General features: G+C 36.3%; 1 protein-coding gene across 7 annotated transcripts in view; it reads left to right on the top strand.

Annotated features, from left to right (window-relative positions):
* THSD7A (thrombospondin type 1 domain containing 7A) overlaps window positions 1-25487 on the top strand; it is a 272353-nt gene that overhangs the window by 26237 nt on the left and 220629 nt on the right. For 6 of the 7 annotated variants that reach the window (XM_085050811.1, XM_085050816.1, XM_085050817.1 and 3 more), the window contains one exon: window positions 14719-14845. The exons of the other annotated variant lie outside the window; for it this stretch is intronic. The gene's annotated coding sequence lies outside the window, so the exon portion shown is untranslated. The remainder of the gene's footprint in view (window positions 1-14718; window positions 14846-25487) is intronic. 7 annotated transcript variants of the gene reach the window in all.

Raw genomic sequence — 25487 nt, 5'->3', positions numbered from 1 at the left:
TGTAATCTCTGCTCTTGGAATTAACAATTTGTCAAGAAACAGTAAACACTGCAGAAGCACTGGATATGGTAGCATCCTCTCACTCCAAGTTAAAAGTACTCATCTGAGTATTTCAGGCTTCCTTTTTACTAGTACTTGAATGATGTGGGTTTAGATGTAAACATCTAGTTTTATATGCTTTAATAGTGTTCCACACACCCTTTACTTTTTGTAGAATTTCTTGTAGAAGATCCTAACATAAGAATGGTAAACAAAATATGACTGTTCTGTACATAAGAATTGTGAAAATGAAAGATGAGTGTTAAAAATACACATGCAGAAGCCTAATTTGAATGCATGTTGTGTGAGAGATTTGTGCAGTAGTTTCCTTGCTTTCTGAAGGTAATTACCATGACAGTTTGTTGCTAGAACACTTACAGTGCATATATGAAGTCATCATTGAGAGGCTTAAAGAAAACCCTGTTAAAGCAAGTGAAGTTTTGTTGAAGCAGAGAATCTGTAGGAATGATTACAGTGTCAACAAGACCTATTTGGTATCAGATTTTTCTCTCTGCACATTGATTGTGAAATGAAAGCCTCTGTGGGTTTTTGGGGATCTTAGCCAACAGTTCTATACAAGAGAGCTGAACTGTGTTGCAAGTGGTTTAACAGTGTGTCTTTGTTGTAGATAACAGTAAAACAAGACTATATTGTTGCCTGAAATGGGCGATAGATGTTGAAAACTTTGTGATACTGAGGTCTCAATTCAGAAGTGGTTTTGAAGAAATAGAATTTATACTTCCTGTTTGAAACCCATTAAGTTTTTTTTATGGCTAATAGTGTATTTTGTTCAAGGTGATATTTTGGGACATCCAAAACCATTTTTGATTTAATGTTTCTTATGTGGATTTGTCCAAAGTATAAATGGTATCTGCTTTCAGCTTGGTGCACTTGTAGATGTCAGGTAGCTGAAGAATTAGAGCTAGATGAATATTCATTCTTGCTTTCAAATTTACCAAGTAGACCAATGATTCAAACATTTTCTTTAGTGATAAACCTTCTGCTTTTGTCCAGAGGATTTGGATCCGTAATTCAGGTTGCATGGACTAGGGGAAAAGTATTTTCTGCCTTCACGAAAACATTCTGCAGCATAAGATACTGCATAAGAGGTTAGCTAATTGCAGCTGGGATAATCATTCTTGCTCTTTCCTCTAGTGAATATTCAGTATTGTCTGACAAAACTGGACAGATCTCCTTGAGCAAGGTCTCATGTGAATGACTCTAGGCTTTGATCTCCACTGCTCCAGGGGAATACAACTCTTACTTTAGCTCATGAAACACAACCTGGTCTTCTGTACTGTTGATTCTGAATGTCAATGCCAAGATCTTAATGGATTAGAATCTTCCAGGGAGGCATTACTGTTTTGTGACAAGAATTTCTTTTGCAGAAGAAGGCCCTACTTTAGGAGATACTAGGGAAGTGCTTCAGCATCTTGAGCTTCCATGTTGCCCTTTGTTTTACTGTGCATCATCTATGCAGTAATTAGTAAAAAGCTATGTGGGCTTCTGTGAGATGGCTTTTCTCAAAAGGAAGCAGCAGAGAGTAGAATAATATGTTGCCCATAGGAGGCCCTAAGTTGTGTTTCCCATCCAGGACAGTAATAGTCTTGGGTTGGAAGAGGAATTAAAATATTTGGCATGTTCTACATGATACAGAAGGAAATGCTCATGCAAATGCCATGAAGCAGTATCAATTATGAAAACTAAGGTATATGATGAACTGGTCAGACTTAAAACTTACTTTAGGCTTTCTTATTTGATGTAGCTAAATGTTTTCATTATTTCCAGAGGTGGTGTACATACTTACCTTCTTTTTTTTTTTTTTTTCCCTCTTGCATTAAATCAGGCAGTTCTTTACTGAGAGGATGGTCAAACACTGGAACAGAGACATTGTCAGTGCCATAACCTAACAGTGTTTATGAGGCTTTTGAACAATGCCCTTAATAACATACTTAATCAGCCCTGAAGTGGTCAGGCAGTTGGACCAGATTATCATTGCAGGTGCCTTCCAAATGAAGCAGTGTATTCTATTCAAACATGAGCTGTGAGATGGTTGTGCCCTGAAAGTGTATATTCATATTGATGTATCTGCCATACTCCAGAGGGTCTGGAAGTATGCATTCTTTCTGAAGTGCAGCTGATTGATAGCACTGGGAGAAGATGGCCTTTTGGAATGGCGTAACTTTCCCTAGAAAGTGGGCAAACAAAAGACTTTGGGTTTCAAATAAACTTGAAAGCAAAGATGTTCAAACAGGAAAAAAACAAGGCCCTGAGAATGAGAGACCCTTTGGAAGACTCTTTGCTCATTCTTATGTAGAGTTTGTGGGATGCTCATTTCCAGGTAAAGGCTGAACACTTGGCCTATTTACATAAGCAAAGAGAAGGTGAAAATTATAGAGTGATACATACAGTTGTTTGGATGGATTTATTATTCTATGTTTAACAGCAGTAGTTTCTCTGAGTCTGTTACGAAATTTTTGTCTGAAGTTCCTGACATTTGGCACATTAGATGGAGAAGTAGTTTGGAGGTCCAGGTCCAGCTGCTTTTGCAAAGGAGTTCGTGTGCTCAGTATTTTCAGCCTATCAAGAACATGCCAATATGTGTGCTGGATTTCTCTTTAGTGAAGCAGAAATCACTGTTAGTCTCTAGGAATGCTGCAATGAGAGGAATGTGTTGGGGGCAGGACTGGTTGCACTCTGTGGTGAGTGTATGTTGTGTGTCCTAATTAGGCTTCAGAAGGGCTTTTCTTATGAACCTTGGATAACACACAATCTAATTCTGCTGAAGAGTTGGTTTGGTTTTTCTCTTCCTCAGCAGTAGTCTATCACAATGACGAGGTAGAATTTTGTCCTTATCTGCAGCCTTTCTAGCTTCATTCAGCTCCAGAAATGAGAAAAGGCCATTTTTAGACCTTAAAAATAGAAATGTCCTTGCAATGTCTTTCTACGTAATTTTGCTTTTGTCAGTGAAAACATGCACTGCTGTGTTATTGTTTGGCCTGAGCATTTGCACAGATTATAGGGTGCTGTCACAATTTCAAGTAACTTCAACAGTTGTTTTTTTTTTTAATTTAATAGAAGACTAGAACCAAATGACCCTTGACCCACAATTTTTGTAATTATTTTGCATATCCCACACTAATCAGCTTCCAGATGTACGTCAAATTCTGGTGGTCTTTTGCTGAGCCACACATTCAAATAGGGTTTCATATTTTACTTAGTTTTGTATGATAGAATATAACACTATATGAAGTTTTATGACTTTTAAAAATAGAATTTCTGCAAGCTTAGCTAGCATCTGGACTAATGTTCACTTAGATACGAAAATTTACACCAAAAATGTGCAGAATAATTTGATCATTTGATAGAATTAAATCTTTGAGAATTAAAAATCCTTAGATTCAAATGTTTATCTACCTGTGGGATTGTAGGGGTGTTTTTTGTTTTGTTTTTGTTTTTTTTTTTTTTGGTCAGTTTTTAAAATTTAATTTTATTTTTTAATTGAAGAAATAGTCCATTTGTTTTGCATGTTGTTTCCCTGGAGTTTGGCTGAATGAGAGCCTTTAAACTGTTTAAAATATTTTCATTAGAGTGATTTCTGTTACTATCTCCAGTTGCTTAGGATTAAGTGCAGTTGTGCTTGAAAAAAAGGTAATATATTTCCAGCACAATGAAGCACAAACAAAGAATGCTTAAGTGAAGATTAATTTAAAGTTCTTCCATGCCAGTAGATTTATATTTTTCAGCAATAATCAATAAATAAACAATCAATAAACAAGGCATGGCAATATGCAGATCTTCCATGAAAAATCACAGCATGTAGATAAAAGGATTAAAGAATGTGGGGAAAAGACAATCAGTTTGTGGTAAAGCAATGTATATGGCTTTGATCACTTATTAAAAGTTGGGATTAAAAAAAACCCACATAGTTAAAGCTTTGGGTTTTTAAACTTATTTTGTGCATGGGAAGGAGATGAGTTGGGGAAAAGGAGGAGGGAAACGTTCTGTTTTTAAAGTATGCATCCATCGACCAGTTAAAAGCAGAGAGAATTCTGCAGTGTCTGTAATTTCAAAGTAATTCTGTCTGCATTTTCTTTCCTTCAAGAAAACTTAGGAATTTGATGTATATGAAGAGAACATCTTTGCCCAGCACTGTTCTAGACTGGATTTCAGAACTTGATATTTTAGACACAAATGCATTTAATTAGAACTGCTCCTGAGAATACTTAAAGATCATAAGTTTCTCTCTCTTAGAGTTGGTTGATTCTTTTTTTATCTTTTCAGTGCTACATCCCTGTTCTGCTTCTGCAGACCAAAGTGTTCCTCCAGCTCCTGCCAGATTTCTGGGCATTTAGAGCTCTTGGCCATTCCTATGTTGCTTAAGCGTCTTTGTGTGACTTGTGTATCTTTACCATTTCCAGTCATAGCCCTTGGTCTTTTGCAGATTTTTTTTTCTTCTCCTTAATGTGGAATTTGCATTGGAAGGATGTTTAAATGAACTTAGTTGACCTTGACATTTCCCTGCCCAATGAGGTATGCCTATTTTTCTTTCTATGTTCATCTCTATTTATACCTTCTATCACATATTTTTTTTTTAGCCTTATGCTAGTCTCTTTCCTGGCAAATTTACTTTGTTATTTCAATTTCAGTGTTTTAAAATTTTTCCTCTGGACATGAGTATTGTGTACTGCTTCTGTAGAAAAGAATAAACCATATAATGATCTTGCATATCTGTAATTGGTCTTTGTCAGTAAGAGCAGACAGCTTAAAAATGGGATTTAAATTTTTTTATTCGTCACTGTAGGCTTAATTTTCCTTTGCATCTGAATGTTCAGATTCATTTGTATTTATGGTTATCAAGTTTAGCTAGCTAGTTTAAGAACATTTTTGTCAGTTTACAAGAATATATTTGACTTATCTTTACTAATCTTAAATCCCATTTCTCCAAGTCTCCAGACGTCATATTTATCGTAAATTCTTTCATTTTTATTTTAGCAGAGTTAGCATATAAAAAAAGTTGCTGCAGGCTCATCCTGAAACAGCAATGACATTGGTTTCCCAGAACCACTGTGCAAAGCCATAGGGATCTGCCTGTAGGGAACCATGTATCTCTCTGCCTTAATCCTTTATTAAGATCAAATGGGGAAAGAGCTTCACTCAGTATTAATACTCTTATTTTTTTGAACCAGAAACACTCCATTGTATCACTGTAATAATTTTACAGAGGGTTCCTGACTGATTGCAACCCAGAGGCCATCTCATGCTATGCAATGATTATATTCTTTCTTTAAATCTGCTGTGTACTCTGATCTTACTTCTTTCATCTCTTGCATTATCAACCATGTGATTTGAAATACTTGAAACACTGTGGGCCTGTCTTTGCTTGTTTCTTTCCTTATTTAAAAAATAATTTGTTGGGAAAGATATTAATATTGTTAATAGCATGAGATTTTAAAAAGAATGCTGTACTGTAATGGAAGTTGTTCTTTTCCCTAGCTTTTTATGTAAAAAAAAATATTTAGGTAAGCCAGATGTTGCTAAGACAGTAATATTTACACATCACCAGAAAAAAGAAGTCTGTAACTCTTCAGTTTTCAATGTTTTCATAGTTTAGAGTTTGGAAAAGAGCAAGAACTGTAACAGTTAACAGTTAAAGTCCCAGCAAAACATATCAGCTTGAAGACAATAAAAAAGAAACTTCAAGCCAGTGTAAAAAGGACGGATATAGGCTCTCTTCCCTGTATTTTTCTTCTTGCCCAGGTGCCGTAGGCCTACACTCACCAAGTTAATCCCAGCACAGTAAATCTTGTTTGCCTTTGCTACAGTAGAGTGGATCCCAGGCAGCATCTCTTGGGGGGACCTCTATACCACCTCTTTATTGGTGAGCCCTGGTGGTTCTTCCTTGAGTCTTGCTTTGTCTGATGGAAAGCTGTATGGGGACCATCACTAGAATAGATGGTTGGGTACAAGAGTGCTTATTTACAAACCTGTATCTATAATAGTGGCTATGTGATAAAAATAGAGAACTACAAGTTCTTCTAGCATTACACTGAACAGTAATTAATCTCCTTATCAGCTGCAGTAGACATTAGTTTTTGAGTTTGGCCAGTGTGACCTGAAATTTTCTGACAGCCATGCTTTCTCTGTTCCTATATACAAAAAAAATAACTAGAAGAGGCTGTTTGAGACCCTTCATTTTCTCTAAACAGGGATAACATGGATTATACTTATTTCCAGAAATTGTACCAGTGGACATCATATTTTTCCTCATTTTCCCCAAAATTCTTAAAAACATTTTTAATGTGTTTCTTGATTAGATTTTTTTTTTGATTTAGGTTTAAAGTGCTGTTCCATACGTGTAGCCCTCTTAATTCAGAATGCCTTTGCAAAATCTGTATGTAAATATTGCTAATTTGTTCACAGTTGATAATGTGTCTTAGTATCTTTCATGAGGAGGGATCTGTCTTTGTTGCCTGCAGGGTTGGTGTGCATTGCTGAGTTAGCATAAGCACCACTTAGAGCTGGAGGAGACTAAGAGGTACTTCAGGTATCTTTCATTTAGTCTGCTTCCAGGGCAGCTGGTTTCGTCCATAAGCTGCATTGCCTAGGAGGCTGTCATAGATATTTGCCTTATATCTATTTTTAAATAGATTTTTTTCTATGATAAAAGGTTAATCTGAAGACAGGAATGTTTGGAGAGTGCAGCCTTCCCTTGACAGTTTTAAAATTCAGGGCAGCCCATTGCCTGAGTGCTTGGTTTAGATTAGGTTCAGCACTATCCCAGGAAATAGGAGCATATAAAGCAAAGAATCCAAAGTACTTTCTAAGATGCTGGAATATAAATTTGCTGACAAGAGTGTATGGGTGAGAAAGATTAATGCTGGGGAGGAATCTTTCCACAGAAGGTTGACGTTTAAACCTGATCTGCCAGAGAATCAGTCATGGATGTGATATATGAATGTCATTTCTATTCTTATGTGGGTTTGTTTCTATATATTGTGAATATTCAAAGCTGTAAAATATGTAATCAGATTTACTATAGCAGTTAATCTTGGGTTTTATTCTTTCTCTTTTTTTTTTTCCCTAAGGAAATCGTTGTAGTGATTACTGAATTGTGACTGTCAATATCAGAAATCAAATAGTGCAGGTGGAATGAACTTTCTGGAATCAATTCTGGACCTTTTCATTGCTCTTATTTGGATTTGCATAGTTAAGGCAAAATATATATCAGTCCATGTGGTTCATAAACTTATGTAAGCCTGGGTATCTAGGTTTTTTTGGTTTTCTTTTTGATCACAATATGCCGATATATTCCAATGTTTTCTTTACTATCAATGTGATTGTCGAAAGCAGTGAGTACCACTCATTCCTTCTGGGTGATTTACAGTACTTCCTTTGTCAAGAGTGGCATAAATGGAAAACCTTTAGGCAGCTCAGTGAGAAGTCTCTTTAATTTTTTATCTCCCTGGAACTGCAGTGCAACTTCCTAGAGTCCAGGCATTCCCAGCCACCACAGACATCCAATGCAATGCAAAAGCTAAAGCTGAGGCCAACATGTTGACCAAATTATAATGCAACCCACAGTGTCTTGCTTGCTTGCTAGTAATTCCCAAATCTGAATATCTATGCATAGTTTGTTTTAGGTAATAAGAATATTAATCTGTAAATGAACCTCTGAGATGCAAATATAATGTGCTGAATAAATATCAATTATTATTCATTAAAATGCAAATGCAGATAGGCACTTTGGAGACAGTTTAGGTAGTCGAGTGACATGAAATAAAAGTCAGGACATCAGTAATTACACACTTACAAGAGGCGTGTAATATTTTACCGTGATTGCTGGACACAGGCAATATAAAGCTCTTTTTCCATCAGCTTTATGTTGCAGCCTCACAACCATTTTTGTCTCCAATGACTATTTAAAATATTCAGGTACCGCAGCTCATCCTTAAATTTTATTAGATGTATTCTAATGATAGCTCTTTCTGTGGCAGTAAATTTTAGCTGTCTGACTTCCATTCACTTTAACAAATTCAGTAGATAAATCCCTGTGCGCCATGTAAAAAAATCTAATCTCAGTTTACAGGACGTAGTGGAGGGGAATATTTATTTTAGCACTTAATGAGCATATGTTTTCTAGGTTTACACAGGTTTTATACTTTCAATTCAGTACTCAGGAAAACCATTAAGCTCTCTACACACAGATGTCAGTCAAATAAGTTAACAAAAATGACAATGAAATTTTGTGAATTTTTCTTCTGAATTATATGAAGGGCTCATTACAGTAAGCACAGCTGGTGCTGCAAACTGTTGCTCAGTTAAAGATGATTTGTGGCAACTGTTTTGTATTTAAAGTGCTATCACAAAATGTGAACAACAAAGTTTGGGACTTTTGTGATGTGGACACAACTGTAGTGTGTTATTATTAACTTTTAAACACCCTTTTGAGGTTATAAATTTGCAGCTGTCTGCCAATGGCTGTATAATAGCAGAGATTCTACTTGGTCTGATAACAGTGCTGTTATGGCTTCATTAAGTCATATCTGTGTGTAGGTATACTTCTGCATAATTAATGCTTTTAACCCTTCACTGTCTGGTGAGTTAGACCTTAAAAAGATCAAGTAAGCTCATAATAATTGTATGCAATGTTAATTAGTGATCTGTTGAATCCCTTTAATCTAGGTGAAAATAGAATTCAAATATGAATTGAATATTGGTATCCTATCTACTAATAACCATATCCTAAAGCAAATTTGTTTTAGAAACTATTGAGAACACAACTTTTATATTTTAAAATGATATTTTTTTGTGAGTTCAAATGACTGATTTTCATGGTCTGTTGAAGAGCTCATTGTGGTTCTTTATTTTTGTGGAATAGTATTGTTAAATTTGATCAAGTAAGATCTTCTTTTAGGTGTTAAGAAATAAAGTCTAATAAGAATTAATTGCCTTTTAGTAATTTCTGTTTGCAGTATGATAGCACCAAAATGGCAGATTATTTTAATGTCATTAGAATTAATTAACATATATTTGGCAAATATAAATTTATGCTCCGAGTCCTTAGAGAATTCCAAATTACATTCAAACTGCAGTGCTATGAGTGTATTTTGCAGAGGGCAATATTCAAGCTTTTTTCCGTTTGTGTCAATCCCTGAAGCATAATGGCAAAGAATCATTTGGTACAATCCCATGGGAATTGTTTTGCTGTTTCCTGAAGCCAGGCATTCAGTGCCATCAGAACTAAATACAAAGCAGATGAGATAGTGATCTGGAATTGTAATGATGTGGGGAAATGAAAACATACGAGAATTAAGTATTTCATAGCATCATTCTAGTTAAGTACAGGAAAGGAAGAGGAAAAGGAGAGTTGCAATAAAATGCTCTGTGTAAACACTGAAGCAGGAGTTGGATGATTGTCCTTTTCCTTTATGTATGTTGACCCTTAAAGTAGCTGGGATGTTGGTGTTTGTAAATTTTTGTACTGGTGTCACTCAATGTTTGCATCTCTGCCTGTTATAAATGCCTTGAAATAGTAAAAAAGATAGCGGTTCTCCTTTCCACATGGGGAAATAATTTGCTCATTTTCTTTAAATGAGTAGGCAAAGGGCACAGGGTGCTGCAAATGATAGAAATTAAATTCTCTGCATAGCAGGAGGAGTGAAATGATACCACTATGAAGGCTAGAAATAAAAATCCTTATCTCCTCCCCATTTGAAGATCACAGGTCATGGAAAAAACCTAATCTCTTCCGTTGAGTTTACTTCCAGTAGTTGCATCAGGACCTTGAAATACTTGTAACATATCATTGACTTTGTGTTACCTTTTTACTCATTCATCTAACACCTCCATCCATCTGCCATGCTGTTATTATTTCTCTGTTAAGATGAACAGGTCACTCTACAAAATAGAATATTTTATAATGGATTTTTAAAAATCTGTATAATTTTTCATTTCCATGTAATTTAAAGATCCTTAGGTTTGGCAACCAGTAATGTCCCTATAAAAGCTTGCTTGGGCCTAAGGAGTCACAGACTGTGTGAATAAATCAAAGAAAACCTTCCAGTGCCAAAGTGTTTATAGCTGTGGTGGGAATTCTGTGATGTAAATTTATTTATTTAATGTAAGCCTCGCTGCAAAATTGCTGTTTCTGGGCTTATTATAATTCTGTTCTGATATATGTGTGTCTTGCAAAGCGTACAGTTATAAAAGTATTCCTTTATCCTGTGTTACGATATAAGGTACATTAGCAGATGGGAATTTTAGATACAGATAGTATATACACATAGTAAATGTCAGAAAAGGTGCAAAAGGAAAAGAGCCAAAGTGGATTTGGTCTGCTTATATGTCTGAGACACAATTTCAAGACAGATCTACATGTACATATGCAAAACTGAGATGAAGATCTGTCTTCATACTTCAGCTTGGGTTTGATTATATAAATGATGCTTCTGATGAGCTGGTTTGGTCTGTTGTATATGATTGTATATGAGGTTTCCAAAGACTTGGAAACTTCTCACATAGTATTCCCAAGTGTAGTGAAAAAATCACCAACTCTGTTACACCCAAAAGAGAAACAGAAGAAAGAGAGCTATTGAAAATGCTCTGCGTGTGTGTGGGTAAACTCTGGACATGTTTTACATCAGAAAAATTAGGATTTCTGTCTAGGGGTTAATTAAAATGAATTGAATTACCTGTTATGTATTCATACAGTTCAGCTGTATGGAAGGTGAAAACACTAGATATAATCTAGGACTATTTAATGGAGCTATGTAACAATTACAGAATGCAACAGTGTCCCACTAATAATATTACTGGTATAACAGTTGTTAGTGAACGAGGTATTCTGAAAATAAATGTTTTTAAAACTGCAGTGTACATGGGTAGAAAAAAATTGTATGGAAAAGAACTACCTAGCAATTTCTGATTTCCATTTCTGTTGGAAATCAGGAGATATGAATCAAACAAACATTGAAAGACTATGTTCTGATTGAAAACGAGTTTTATCAAATGATGACTGAAAAACAAGAAAAAGCAAACCAGTATGAGTGAAAATAGTGGTGAAAATAGTTGCACAGTCTGTCAGCTGTCAGAAAAATAGTGGAAGGAATTGTTTTTGTAGTTTACAGGTAATTTCATATAAGATTATCACAAAGTTAATGAGCACAACTAAACCAAAAAAGACACTTCTGCTTAGGAAAAGCTGTACCTTTTGCCAAGGAAGGTGAAAAATGTATCCTCTTGTGAACAGGAGGTCATCACATCAACTACTTCAAAAAAGTTTGTGGAAGGTCCCTAGTTCCTGAGTTTATATATTTTAGTAATTGCAATTATCACAGTTATCAGAAAATTGTCCCTTTAAAGTCTTAAAACAATCATATAAACTGATAATCTTCAGTGTATTAGAATAGTAAACTGGGATATTATGTTCTTCTAATTTTAATAGTCATATATCTGTTTGCAAGTCAAAAGGATTCATATTTGTAAGTTTTGGATGCTGTATTGGTGTCATGGTGTTTCATTCTGCAATCTGTTGCACACTCCTGTCATAAGTGACAGCAAACAACAGCTCTTCACTGCATATGCATTTCCTCTGAATGCCATTTGTGGCACCACGCTATTAGTGGAAAGCTCAGAACTACTTTTGTTTTTTTTAAAAGTTAAACTCAGTTATGTGGCAGGAGGGGGGAGGAATCTACATCAAATGACTGCTGCATTAAATCACTAGAGCTGCATTTAAGTCAAAAGGGTTGGAATTGAGCTACAGAAACAGGTGTCCTCCTGCTTTTGCAGATGATACATCTCATTTTTAAATACTGCTGTCGTGTGAGACTTAATAGACCTAATTGGCCTTAGGGATGAACTCTGAAGAATTTCAACTTTGAACTTAGGAAGGGAAAAGAATCTGAACTTTGTCTTGTTGGTATTTTTTTCCCATGTTTCAAGTAGAAAAATCCATAAAGAGTTACAGTTACTGAATGTAAATTGCATCTTATTTCTCAAATGTAATTCCATTTATTTTGAAATGTCAAGAATAGACAATCCACCCTCTAGCAGAAACTATTTGGTGTGGTACAGGCTTGTCAGCATTTTATTATAATTCCATTCTTTAGGCTATAAAAATTTGCTGTAAGCCAAAAGATGTATATGAAATATTTGCCTCATGGGAAAATTGATTTATCAAATTTGGCTGCATTTGGCTTCATTATGAACAGTTCAGAGATTCAACCAAAAAGAAATTTGTTTCTTTTGACCATTCTGTTGTGTGCATCACTCAGCTGCTTGTGTTTAATGGGCTGTTTCATGCTGCTTATGTGAAACTCTTGAGGTGTTTACTTTATATGGCTGCCATTTTTATGGATAAAAAATAAACCTTAATATATGGATGAGATATCTCTCCAACTAACTCAGCTCAGTTAGACTTCCTAATTGCTTCAACTGAGCTTGGTATAAAATTTTCTGAATTGGAGTAAACGTGTGTTATGGTTTAAACCTGGTGGGCAGCTCAGCGTCAGTTGGCCACTCACTCACTCCTCCACTGGGATGGCAGAGAGAATCAGATGGGTAAAAATGAGAAAACTCGTGGGTTGAGATACAGGCAGTTTAATAGGCAAAACATGGAATGCATTCACCACTTCCCATGGGCAGGCAGGTGTTCAGCTATCTCCAGGAGAACAGGGTACCATCACATTTAACTGCTCCACGGGAAGACAAGTGCCATCACTCTGAAAGTCCCTTCCTCCCCTCATCCTTTTCCCCTCAGATATATATATGTATATATATATATATAGATGTACATATATATATGTATGTATTTGTGTATATGTATATATATGTATGTATATCTATGCGTGTATATATATATATTTGTGTATATATATATGTATCTGTGTATATATATGCTGAGTATGATGCCATATGGTATGGAATATCCTTTTGTTTAGCTGGGGTCATCTGTCCCCACTGTGTCCCCTTCCAACATCTTGTGCGACCTTCTGAGCAGCAGAAAAGGCCTTGATTCTGTGTAAGCACTGCTCAGCAATAACTGAAACCTTCATGTGTTATCAACTCTGTTATCAGCACAAATCCAAAACACAGTCCCATATGAATTACTGTGAAGAAAATTAACTCTATCCCAGCCCAAACCAATACATGGTGTTAATTCGAAGAAAACTAAAAGCCAAGTAACACCAGTTTTCACTTTTTTGATTACTGGGAAAGATTTGCTGCTGATGGAGGTATCTAACTCCTACTGCAAATAATGTAAAATAAATCACAAAGGATATTTCATTCTGTTTTACAATGGGCTTCTTGCTTCAAGTCCTCAACTAGGTGGTGGCGTGCTGATACACAGACTGGCATTGCTTTCTGATAATACCAGACAGCTCCTTACTTTAAAATTTCCTCATGAAGAAGAAGTTAAACAATTTTTGGATTGTGGGATTTCAAATAAAATGTTCTTCCTCACCATTGTGATAGTGCAAAGGACACAATTGTCTCCCTTTGCTGCAGTTATTTTACAGTAATCAATGTACAACCATAACATTACAGCTTAAATGTGAAGAGAGGCAGTTTGTACAATAAGATCTACTTTACATTAAAACTTCTTTCCCTTAACTTTTGACTGCATGTATGTTTCCTGAGCCTGATTTATGTGTCTTGGTTTTTAACAGGGCTTGCTAGAATAGGGTTGGAAGCTCTCAAATGAGGTTAGGTATAATCATAGAATTTTCTCAATGTAAGCAAATGTGTGCAGCTAAGGAAGAAATCTTTATTGTGGTCCATCTTTTTATATTCAACTTGCTCTGCTCTTTTGTGTCCATAAGATGGAATAGGGAGGAATATGCTTACATTAGGAATAAGGCTGAGGATTTCATTGAACTCCAAAAAAAAAAAAGGAATTGGGACACAGAGCAAATAGAGCAGAAGAGAATGACTAACAGTTACTATTTTTTCTGTTTAGCTGGCATATTTCTCATAGTTAAGGTAATTTGGAGGTGTGATTGCATAAATCATTCTGCCTGTTGGTGCCAATCTTCTGTACTTAGTTTACTGGATTATGTTTGTGTCGCTTGGTTGCTGGGCCAATTAATTTGTCAAAAAGTTGGACTTTTTTGGTTTTAGTAAGCGTCTGTAAAAATTTAATCTATGTTGTATGGGGCTGTACGGCCTGACAGGTAAAAGATGATGTATATATATATTTTTTAATATATCCAGACTGAAAATAAAAATGTCTTTAAATGTACTTGGAAAGGAATGGGCAAGACTAAGCCATGATTCAGAGGAATGTCCTTTTAAATTAGAACTTTGAGATGGATGTAAGTAATGTGCTCAGATGGCATAAATAGAAAATAGAATGGGAGGAGAAAAGGTCCCAAACAGATGCCTGGCAGCAGTTTTTCACAGAAACAAAAAATGTGTGGAATGACCTTCTAGATATGATTATGCAATTGAGAGTTAAACATTGGGCTACTTAGGGAAATTAGAAAATATCTGAGGGCATGTAGGACACAGTAAACTTTGAAATGGAGTGAGCCATTAAAATGCAGAGATATTGATGCTGAATTTACTATTGCTTTTACATAGTTTAGACCATCACTACCTGTCCTTTAGTGAATCATCAGAGGAACACGTGGTAATTTGTTCAATTTTTGCCGTCTTTTATCTGCTTGTTTATAGGTTTCTTCTGAATTCATTGCATGGACATTTCCCATCCTTATGGTATTGATTTAACATGCTCTGGAATCACAATGGTTGTGAAGTCCCTGGCTGGCAGTGGAGAATTCATGTTTGGTGTGGCAGAAAGGTGCGTTTAATTTGTGCTACTCATGATTTTCTGTGTGGAGTGTTAACTTGTCTCTTTCCTAACAGCACTTTGATTCTTCTTACAGAAAATTTGAAATATCTTTTGAATCAATAGCAATTATCTTTACCTGAGATGTAATTTACAGATAGAGCTAGAATCTGCATGACGCAGTTCTACAAGTACACTACTAAAAAAGACATGATTCTTATGTGGATTAGAGGGAACTGCATTTTGTCTAAATGAAATGTAGAGAGTTTCAGGTTTACATTTTTGTTCCAGTTATAAACATGTCTGAGTAAAGAAAGCTAGGACTGACACTAGGAAATAATAGCTAACTTGCTATTGTGCTCTTATGTTGTCTCACAAGTCGAAAATTGATGGTGAAGTCGTACAATTCGTCATAAGTGAATCTATCTTTGGGTAATATATCTTTGAATTAAGAAGTAATTGTAGGTAACAAAATAGTGTTGTTCTTCTGCAACTTACTTGTCTGTATGGTTAGGCCATAAATACCACAATGATCAAGTTGCAAGGATTCATTTCTGACCAGGATATGAAAGAATCTTTCCTCTGAAATAGCGTGATTTATGATCTTTAGGGACAAAACCAGGAGTTTTATGTGGAGTCACTATTTTAACAGTAAATAAGCTGACTAGGATAACAGTTTTGTATTAATTATATTTCAGTCTGTCTAAACCTATTTAAGTCACTTTTACATAACAGCTTCTAATTTATTTGCTTTTCCGCTGTGACAGATCTGACCTCACAATAAAGTGTACACATATTTTCATAGTCTTCAAACCATTATTGGTTTCAAATTACTTGTTTTTTTTAGCAATTTTTGGACAAAGTTCTATGAAACCTGCAAGAATTATGGGGAAAATAAATCCCTTTTAGGCAGATATTTCTAGATTGTGTACAACGTACTAAAAAAGCCTAAATCCTCTCAAACATCCTTAACAATCTTTTTATATAAACTATATAAAATATGCAGAGCGTATGGTGTAGCTGATGCATTAGTGACAGTTAGTTGTCCTAACAGACAGATGTGCTGTCATTCAAAATTTATGACAGTAAAATCAGTAAAATACTGCAAGCATTAAAATATTTGTTTATCATCCTACATAGATCATACATCTTGCATGCTGTTATGAATATTCTGAAACTTCACTGATTGGTCTGGTTTTAATTTTTTTCTTGTTAGAAATAAAAACTAAGTAAAGTGTTGGTGATTGCATGTTAGCAATTGAAGATGAAATAAAGCCAGAATGTTCAGGTATTATCATGAGAAAAGGGAGGGAGTACTAGTCTTTTTGATTGCTATATTGTACAAAATAATTGGTTCATTATCATAATTACATTCGTGTTCATGATATCAAGGTCGAACAAAATAATGGTAGCAGTAGAGGGATGTCATTTTACTGATTCTGGCAGATATTAATTGAGGTAATAAGAATTTGGTGGTGCTGAAAAAAGACAGGTGAATATCAAACCCAAAGGACCTTCATTGTATTGCATATTCTTTACCATCTGTGTTGGGAATTCCATGTTCAGCCACAGACTGGGAAAGGATGAAAAGTTACATTTCCTTGTTTTCCATTTCACTTCTTTAAAAATGCTTTTTTCAAGATAATATTACAATGGAATATGTATATTTTTAATTTGAACTTAAAAGTTTGGGTTTCTATAACATGTTTTCTGCTAAGTGTTTTTATTTTGAAGCACTGAACTCTTCATTATTTATTCCTGTTCAAATAATATTTCCTTGGTCATTAATGAAAGTCAGTAATAGTTTCAGCAATGAGTGTTGGGTGTTTCTCTCTCTTGTCTCTAAAATCTTTTATGATAGGAGGAACCATTTACTTTGCCCTTTTAGTGGTTAAGAAAAAAAAAAAAAGGTAGTTTAAAAGATTTATGCCAGTAGAACATGGAGAGCATTTAATGAGCTTGACATTGGTTCTAAACCCAATAGATGTTTCACTGAACAGTATTAATGGATGTTCAAAGGCATTTTGATTAGTTCATGTGACCAGCTCAACTTCCTAATAGAGAAGGCATGGTGACAAATGTGTTAAAAGAACTATGTTGATTAAGCAGTGTTGCTCTTTTACACAGTCCCTGGCAATATAACAGCATGTGAAGTATAAAGTTAAAGCTTTACCAGCTGAATCAACATGAGAATATTTTGTTTGGGTTTTATGTAAAACTGTTGTTGTGATAGTTAGAAGATACTACTTCCCAAGTTCTCCAATTTCTTGTTTTGCTTTATCTAATTAAATTCTCTGCATGTTAAGTAAACATTCTTGGATGTAAGTTTAAATTGACAGTTAAGTTAGAAAATCAAACAGTGTGTGTCTTAAATTACAAAAGCAATTACTCTTTTCTGAGTCCAACTGGCTGATCTGATTTAGCTAAAGCTTTGCAAAAATGTCATCTTGTTGGACATATGGAGCTGGAAAACATCATCTGATAATTTGTCAAATGTACATGTGTGTTTAAGAAAATCTCAGAATGGGAACAGTTTTTGCGTAGCGAGATAAAGGTCTGGCTCATTCTGTGGTACATCTGACCTCAGCTGATCTCTCACAACAAAGGGAGCACCACGAGAGAGGTCCAGGGAGCACCCAGCTGCCTTGGGTGTCCTGTACAGCCCCAGCAGCCATGTAGGGGTGTGCTCTGGGCATTTTGGGCTGTTGGAACTAAGGCCATGGCAATGTGACTGAACACTCCAGCCTTAGCCCTTAAAAGATGAAACAGTGTTTGTTGAAGGTGACCTTTTGTCTGAAAATGAATTACATGTGTTACAGTGATTGTAAAACATGCAGTTTTCCTGTTATGAAAGTTTTCATTTTTTTCTTTGTGCTACAGAGCACAATATCTTCAGCAGAGTATGATCAGTGGCAGATTTATGAAACTGTTTGAATATGGCTATGCTAAATATTTGGTCTTTGATGCTGAGAGGTTTTTTAAATTTGTTTTAATCCTTTGGGTGGTGTGTAAATGAAAGATGTTTTTTTTCAGATAACCCGAAAAAAAGTGGGAAAATAAATGAAATAGCTGGATGTTTCTGTTAAAACGTGTGTGTGTCAGAGCTTGGTTAAAATTATGGCACTTAAACAGATTTACATTTTGAACTGTCAAAAAGAAAGTATTTGGGTTCCAGCTGGTAATTAACCCCTACCATCTTTTCCCTGGCCTCAGCTCCTCTGGCAGGGTATGTATTCTAGAGGGAGGACCTAATCTGTCTTTTATCCTCTCTAATTGCTCCTATAATTGGATGTGTATGTCTATACCCACTGCAGTGGTTGTAGCTCCATCTCCCATCTCAGGAAGATGACATTACTGAATCACATCTGCCACACCTGGCACAAGGACCTCAAGTTTAGAGTGAAAATAGAATTTTACTTAAACTTAGTATGATGTATGGGAAAAGAGAACAAAGGAAATCTAGGGGGTTTATTGTTGTGTTGATTTGGTTTGGTTTTGCCTTTCTCGCTCTTTTTAAAAGATTTTTATTTTAATTTTTGTATTTTTCCCAGTTTCTCTTATTTATTCCCTGGGAGCCTGTGGCAGTTGGTGATGCATTTGCACAGATTTGAGTAACATGACTTTTGGCCACAGGCTGCATCAATTCTCACTGCAAATATCTGATTGCCTCCTGACCAGAAGCTAACCCTGCTCTCCAGCTGCTCAGTGAAAATCTCCTATCCTCCCATTAATCAGTGTAATCTGTTACTGGCCTTCTCACATCAGTCCTACGCCTTCACCACCTTCACCCTGCTTTTATTCCTGCTTTCCCCTTCATGTCAGATACTCTGGGAGTCCTCCCAGCTTCCTATGAATCACATTACTTTTCAGTAGCTGGAAGGAAGAGTTATATGGTGATCCATGGACACTGCAACAAGATGCATTTAATGGATGACCAGGCTGTCAAATGTATAAAAGTGATGCAGGAGGAATGTTTCTTGCCAGTTTGAATAAGTATCTGAAAGCTGGGATTTGCAGTAAGTGTACAGGTTCTCAGCTTGTCTGGGCAGCAGCTGCCTGCCTGCAAGAGCTCTGGAAAGAGAAATTAAACTGTGGCATGGCTGTGCTTGTAAAAAATGTCAATATTTGCCTGCTGTGTTGCTGACAATTTTTAGCTCTTCTTGTAAAATGTTCCCTAATTAACCACTGGCGTGAGACTCTTCATGGGAATTAGATGTTTAATTTTTCAGAAAGAAAGGAAGAAATATTTTGCATCCAACTGAGAGGAATTGGCAGCTGTGCCCAAAGTCTTAATATTGCTAAATCAGTTCTTCAACTGAAATAGAGAGTCAGATCAAGGCTTGTAAAAGTTTACGTGATAATTTAGGGTTTTTTTTTAATTGGTGTGACATATATGGTATGCAGCTCCTCTGATTCTTTGCTCTATATTTTATCTGGGTGTGCATCAATATGCTGCTTGAGCTGAGTCACATTCCCTTTGCCCTTACAATTCTTCATGAGCAGTGCAATTAAACAGCTCATGAAAAATGGTATACTAGTAGAATTTGATTTAGGACAGTGTTTATAACACTTAAACCAATGTGTCTTAGGCCTATCCTGGTGTTGACATAAAAAACTCACAGAGAAAATGACATTATTAAAGGTATGCAGCTGCTGCAATGTGTGTGCTAATCATATGCTACTCTTACACCCCTTAAGAACTTTTTCCATATGTACACTCCTGCTTTGTGTAAGAAGGAATCTTCTAGGATGTTAAGTATGCTCAAATTTTTGTTAATATCTGAATTTTGGCACCAGAACTGGTATGGTCCCTTAGTCCGTGATGTAATATGCTTGTGGTGCTTCTAAAATAGTGGTTTTCCTGTTTGTTAATAATAGGTGCCTTAGCTTTGCTTTAAAGTGAAAAATATAGATGGTTGAAAAAGACCTCAGGTGGAGTAATATTTACTTAAGAGGAAAGTGTGGGGACACCAGAAAGCCAGATATAGGGTCATTCCTTCTGGATACAAGGAAGTATTGTAGTGTGATTGTCATGGATAATACTTTCAGAGAAACAGGATATTTTATAGCAGCTACAAAATTAGGACTTCAAAAATGAAGGACATTGGCAAAATCAAAACTGCTACTTGGCTTCTTGTGTCCGTATACACAGGATGTCAAACTTCTAATGCATGGAAGAAGCATGATCCCCTATTTTCTGGGAAAAAAGACTTCAGTGTGCCTGGAACTAGTAAAGCAGCAACCAGTATTCTGGAATTGGCTTTTCAGGAACAATGACTCTTAATGAATAAATTGATACTTCTCATTGCTCTGTTTCTTACTGTTTATTATATGCATACTGTTTAGAGAGCACGTGGATGTGTATGCTTATTATTCTCTAATAAGTAACATAGTTATTGTTAATTATTTTATTATGTTAATTATTACATTATTATGTAATAATTACTACTGCAATATGTAATAAATATATTGTAAACTATGTGGGCTAGCTGCAAAATAAATGTTCTTGAAGCTTGGGAGCTGTTTCCAAGACTGTGGGATGACTTGCAGATTTTTTAATGAAATAATTGAAACCTTCATCTTTGTTTACTCAAAAATGTGTCTGGATTAGTAAAGATGTGCAACGCAGTAAAATAAATTTCTAAATTATTTTCTGTGTAAAAGCTTTAGAACAGGAAAGATTTCTCTTGCATTACATTTGCACCTCTTTTTATGTTTTGAATAACATTTTCAGATACCAAGTGACTCCTCAGAAACACCATGAAATGAGAAAAGCTTAAGGGCAAGTTGCGCCGTTAGTGAGTGATGATACTTCTATCTGGCAGTTCAGTTGGCTTGAATAAAACAAGGTTTATGTGATTTATTATCTTACAGTGCTGAAGTAGTCTACTAATACAAATGTTTCCATTAAAAAAGAAAGTGAACTTGCTAAATGGAAAAGATAATGTTTTATTAATTTTTCTTCTTAGTTTTATATTCTCATGCCCTGCAGCTCTAGTGCAGCTGCTGTAAGTGCAAATGCAAATATCAACTTGCTTAATGGGGTAATTAAAGGCAGTGGAGGAAAGTTATGTAATGGATACTCACTAAGTGTAAAATATATTCAAGCCATACCATATGATATTTTAAACTGTGGAATTGTCTCCTGAGGTTGGAAAGGCATTGCATATTGCTTCTGAAATAATTTTTTTTTTTTTAATTGAATGTAAAAAGAGAAAAAGGCCCTTCCTTAGTTCTGCAGAATTTAAATTATTTTTGTTTGTTTTACTTAAGTAGGGTAATTTTGCATTTCTTCCCATTATTAACCCAGCTTCCCGATATAGTTCAAAAACAATATATTGAAATCCTGGCTAGCAGCTGCATTATCAGGAAGACCATTATGGAAAAACAGTTTTCAGGAAAAATGCTTTGTCTTCAGATTATGTTCAGCATTGCTCTGTGCATCTTTGTGTGACTGGTTGTAACTGAGGACAGACTCCAAGGACACAGAGCATTGTGTAGTTTAGCAGGGGAAACAAAAGCTGTTTAACGTGTTCAGAAATCTGTGATTAGATAATTGAAGACTTTTGTTTTCACAACTACAGTGTTTTGAAGCTGGACTTTGTTTTTAAAACTATTGTGCAATATTTTAGGGCAGCTTACAATACACTGGATTTCACAAATCTTTCCAAAGATGTGGGAGTTGGCTTACTCACTAGAATTTTTTCCTTTAGTAGCAAAGTGTAAAAGTCAAGTGAATTCACAGTGTGACCATAGTGATAAAGTTACAAATATATAGAATTCAGCGTACATTTGAAAGGAGATTTTCTACATTTTAAAGAAAAAAGCATAAACTGACTTTGCTATTAAAATGAGTATATATGGAAGTACAACAAGTTTCGAATGAATTGAATAAAAGTTTGGGCAAAATGTATAGTATGCCCTCAAATTGAGCCAAGGGAGGTTTCAATTGGATGTTAGGAGAAACATTCTTCATGGAAAGGGTTGTCAGGCATTGGAACAGGCTGACCAGGAAAGTGGGTGAGTCACCATCCCCGAAGCTGTTCGAAAGATGTGCAGTTGTAGCACTTAGGGACTTGGTTTAGTGGTGGACTTGGCAGTGCTGGGTTAACGATTGGATTCTGTGATGATAAAGATTTCATCAGTCTAAATGATTCCCTGATTCTAAGTTTTAGATTATGGTACTGGAAGCCTTGGAACTGGTGCTCCCATGGCATATGAAACTTGGCCTTTCTGCTTTAGGTACAATCCAGTTTATTTCAGTCCTGAACAGTATCACTATCACCCACAGTTTTTCCCCTCCTTCCCATCCTCAAACCACTCTCCTGTCAAAATATTTCTTTTCCAATTCCTTACCTAATACTCTAGTCTGCAAATTTATTTCCACTGCCTACCATCATGTGTGTTTATGGAGCCAGTATTGGGAACACAGGGAAGCTGGTCCAGGTCTGCCTTGCAGTGACAAAAGTGAGTGCCAGCAAGGTGTGTGCTTGGCTGCTGCTGCAGGATTGCACCTGTGTGATGAGTCTCATACAGAAGGTGGAGTGCAATTGTGGAGTGCAATCTTTGATCAGTGTTCTGCAATTACTGCCTCTGCTAGGAGTTCCATGATTGGTGATTCTTAAACCTTTATTAGAATTCTAAGTGTTCTTTTCTTCTTTTGCATAGATAAGAGGTATATTTCTGGTGCTAGACAGGCTCTGCTTGCTAAACTTCAAACTCTTCTATTTTGAGAAAGTATTATGATAGTAATTTTTAGGGAATTCATTGCCAATAGTTTATTTGTTAAATTGTGGGTGTTGTGGTTTTTTGTTTGCTTGTTTGAACTAACTTCTTATTCCCCACTCCATAAATAGAACCCAGTCAAAACAAACCCAAAATCATGACAACAACAATCATCCTAAATATGGTTGTAGAATAGCTAGATTTGGTTTGTTTGTAGAATAGCTAGATTAAATTAGTAACTATCAACTAAAGTATGGTTTGTCAATGGAAGTTGTTAATATCAAGCACTGGCATTGCTCTCATTAACTATATATTTAAGGCTAGCATTTAAATTGAAAAAATGTTTTATATATATTACAGAAACATTCCCAAACACATAATTTTATTTTTATGGAATCTCTAATAATTTTATTTTGTTACTGTAGTAAAAGTTACTGTAGGAAAAGTCAGATTAGGGTCTTCTCTTTCTCTTGGAGGATGTGGTTGGTTGGAGGGTGCAATCAGTTGTTACATTTTAGTACTGATGCATTTCTCAGTCTTCTGTTTCATGTGCTTTTCTCACCTATCATGGGAAATTTAATGTTGCTTTTGTCTGTTCTCCTTCATGAATGCAGAAGGTAAGTCTTAATTTCATTTAAAAAAAAAAAAGTCTTTTCAGAGATTTTTCATTTTGGAAGTATTTCCTGCTTACCTAAGCTTATTTATGGATCTGATCCCTCCATTCTCGTGGAGTTACTAGTTAAGATGTTACAGTGATATTAAAAGCAGCGGCTCACTGTCTTCACTTGATAATTTTGCTAGGTTTTCATGTTTACTTATTTTTTTCATCATTTCTCTTCTGGAGTTTAGCTGAGGGCTTCTTCTTGAGTTGAAATAAAGTTGTTTTGAAAATCTGTTATAAAATATTGTTTCTGATGTTTAAAATCTCATCTCTTACAAGCTGAGATGCAGTCTGTAAGATACAGTCTTTTCAAGTCTGTTAGATAAGAGTCTAATGGTAGTGATTCACAAAGACACGTGTGCTGTTAATCGAGAGTGATGGACTGCATATACATCTTGTCTGGTACTATTTTTCAGCTGGACACACTTAAAACTATGTCACACTGTGATTATGTTAAAGTTATGTGATGTTTCATGAATGTTAAAAATCTGCTTGGTAGAGATACTTCTGCTTAATGTAGAGATATTTAATCCATATTTAATTGTGACCATTTTTAATCATGCATAGTGTTAGATATTGTAGTTGAAATGTTCCAGCAGTGGAATTTTTTTTCCCTCTTTTTATTTTTAATCTCTTATCTTTAGGCCTTTACAGAGCTGAGTTGCTCTTAGGCAGTGTGGAGGTGGGGTTACTGTGGACCTGGAGCTGGCAGTTGTCCCTGGCTGCAGCAAGGGACAGGGTTCCCCTGTGGTCTGTGGCACTGCTTATGCCACCACCAGTGTGGATTGAGCACTGGGGGCTCTTAGCAACACCTGCTCCTCTGCTGGCTGGCTCTTTGTAGCATCCTTTTCCTAAGACCCTTATGAATCCTATTGGGCAAAAAATTACACAACATTATTGTAAGTTTGAGTCAACCATATTGAGGATTTGAGTTTTTAAATTCTTTTTATATTTCTGCCTCATCTCTGAAATCTGCATGCTTCTCCACAGGATTGACTGCTAACACTCCAAAACATAAAGCAATTTCGACTCTATCAGTCTTCAAATTAGCTCAGGATAGGGTGTCTTTCCCCACCCTCCCTCCCCAGAGCTGAAGTATCTCCAATATTTTTATGTGTTCCCTCACCATGACAATTGAACGCATGTAAAAAACCCAAGAATTTTACACGGTATCAGTTGAATTCTTAAAATAGTAATAACAATTTTTAAAAAGTGCTTGACAGGATTATTTTTCCCTTGAAGTATATTGACTGACACTTCTTTGGACCTTGTCTTTAATTCTGTATTTTCATAGAATCATAGAATACCTTGGGTTGGAAGAGACCTTAAGGATCATCTCGTTCCAAGCCCCCTGCAGTGGGCAGGGACACCTTTCACTAGACCAGGTTGCTCAGAACCACATCCAGCCTGGTCTTGAGCACTTCCATGGATGGGGTATCCACAGCTTTGCTGGGCAATCTGTTCCAGTGTCTCACCACCCTCACAGTAAAGATTTTTTTTCCTAATATCTAGTCTAAACCTACTCTCAGTTTGAAGCAGTTCCCCCTTGTCCTGCCACTTTTTATTTGTGTATATGGTCTCCCTCCAATTTCCCGGCAGGCTCTCTTCAGGTACTGGAAGTCTGCAATTAGATCACTCCAAAGCTTTGTCTTTTCCAGGCTGAACAGCCCCAGTTCTCTCAGCCTTTTCACACAGGAGAGGTGCTCCATCCCTCTTACCCTCGTGTTGGCCTTCTCTGGACTCTCTCCAACAGGTCCCTGTCCTTCCTGTGCTGGGGGTCCCTGGGCTGGATGCAGTGTTCCATGTGGGATCTCACAGAGCAGAGCAGAGGGGCAGAATCCCCTCCCTGGCCCTGCTGCCCTCTCTGCTTTTGGTGCAGCCCAGGACACATTTGGCTCTGTGGGCTGTGAGTGCACACGGCTGGGTCATGTCCAGCCTCTCCTCCACCAGCACCCCCAGGTTATTCTGCGCAGGGCTGCTCTCAGCCTGCTCATCTCCCAGCCTGTACTGGTACTGGGGGTTCCCGCTGTGGCTAGCACAGTTTTTCCCATGGGAAGTTTTCTTGTGTTTTTGTAAATAAAGATAAAGTTTGGATGTTTTGGAACAGTGTCCCAGAACTTGGACAGTGCAGGCCTGGCCAATCAGGCCTGGGGGAAGGCTTCTGACTGACCAATCTGGGTGACTTTTGAGAACTCTATAAATGTGATGAAATCAAAACAATAAAGGTCATTCCTTCTTGCCACTGAGACCCGATGCATTCATTACTCT

The sequence above is a fragment of the Lichenostomus cassidix genome, chromosome 2 (assembly GCF_008360975.1).
Source record: "Lichenostomus cassidix isolate B80296 chromosome 2, HeHo_3.0, whole genome shotgun sequence".
Taxonomy (NCBI): domain Eukaryota; kingdom Metazoa; phylum Chordata; class Aves; order Passeriformes; family Meliphagidae; genus Lichenostomus; species Lichenostomus cassidix.
Note: the sequence above shows the minus strand (reverse complement) of the source record. Positions and strands in the feature narration are given on the sequence as shown.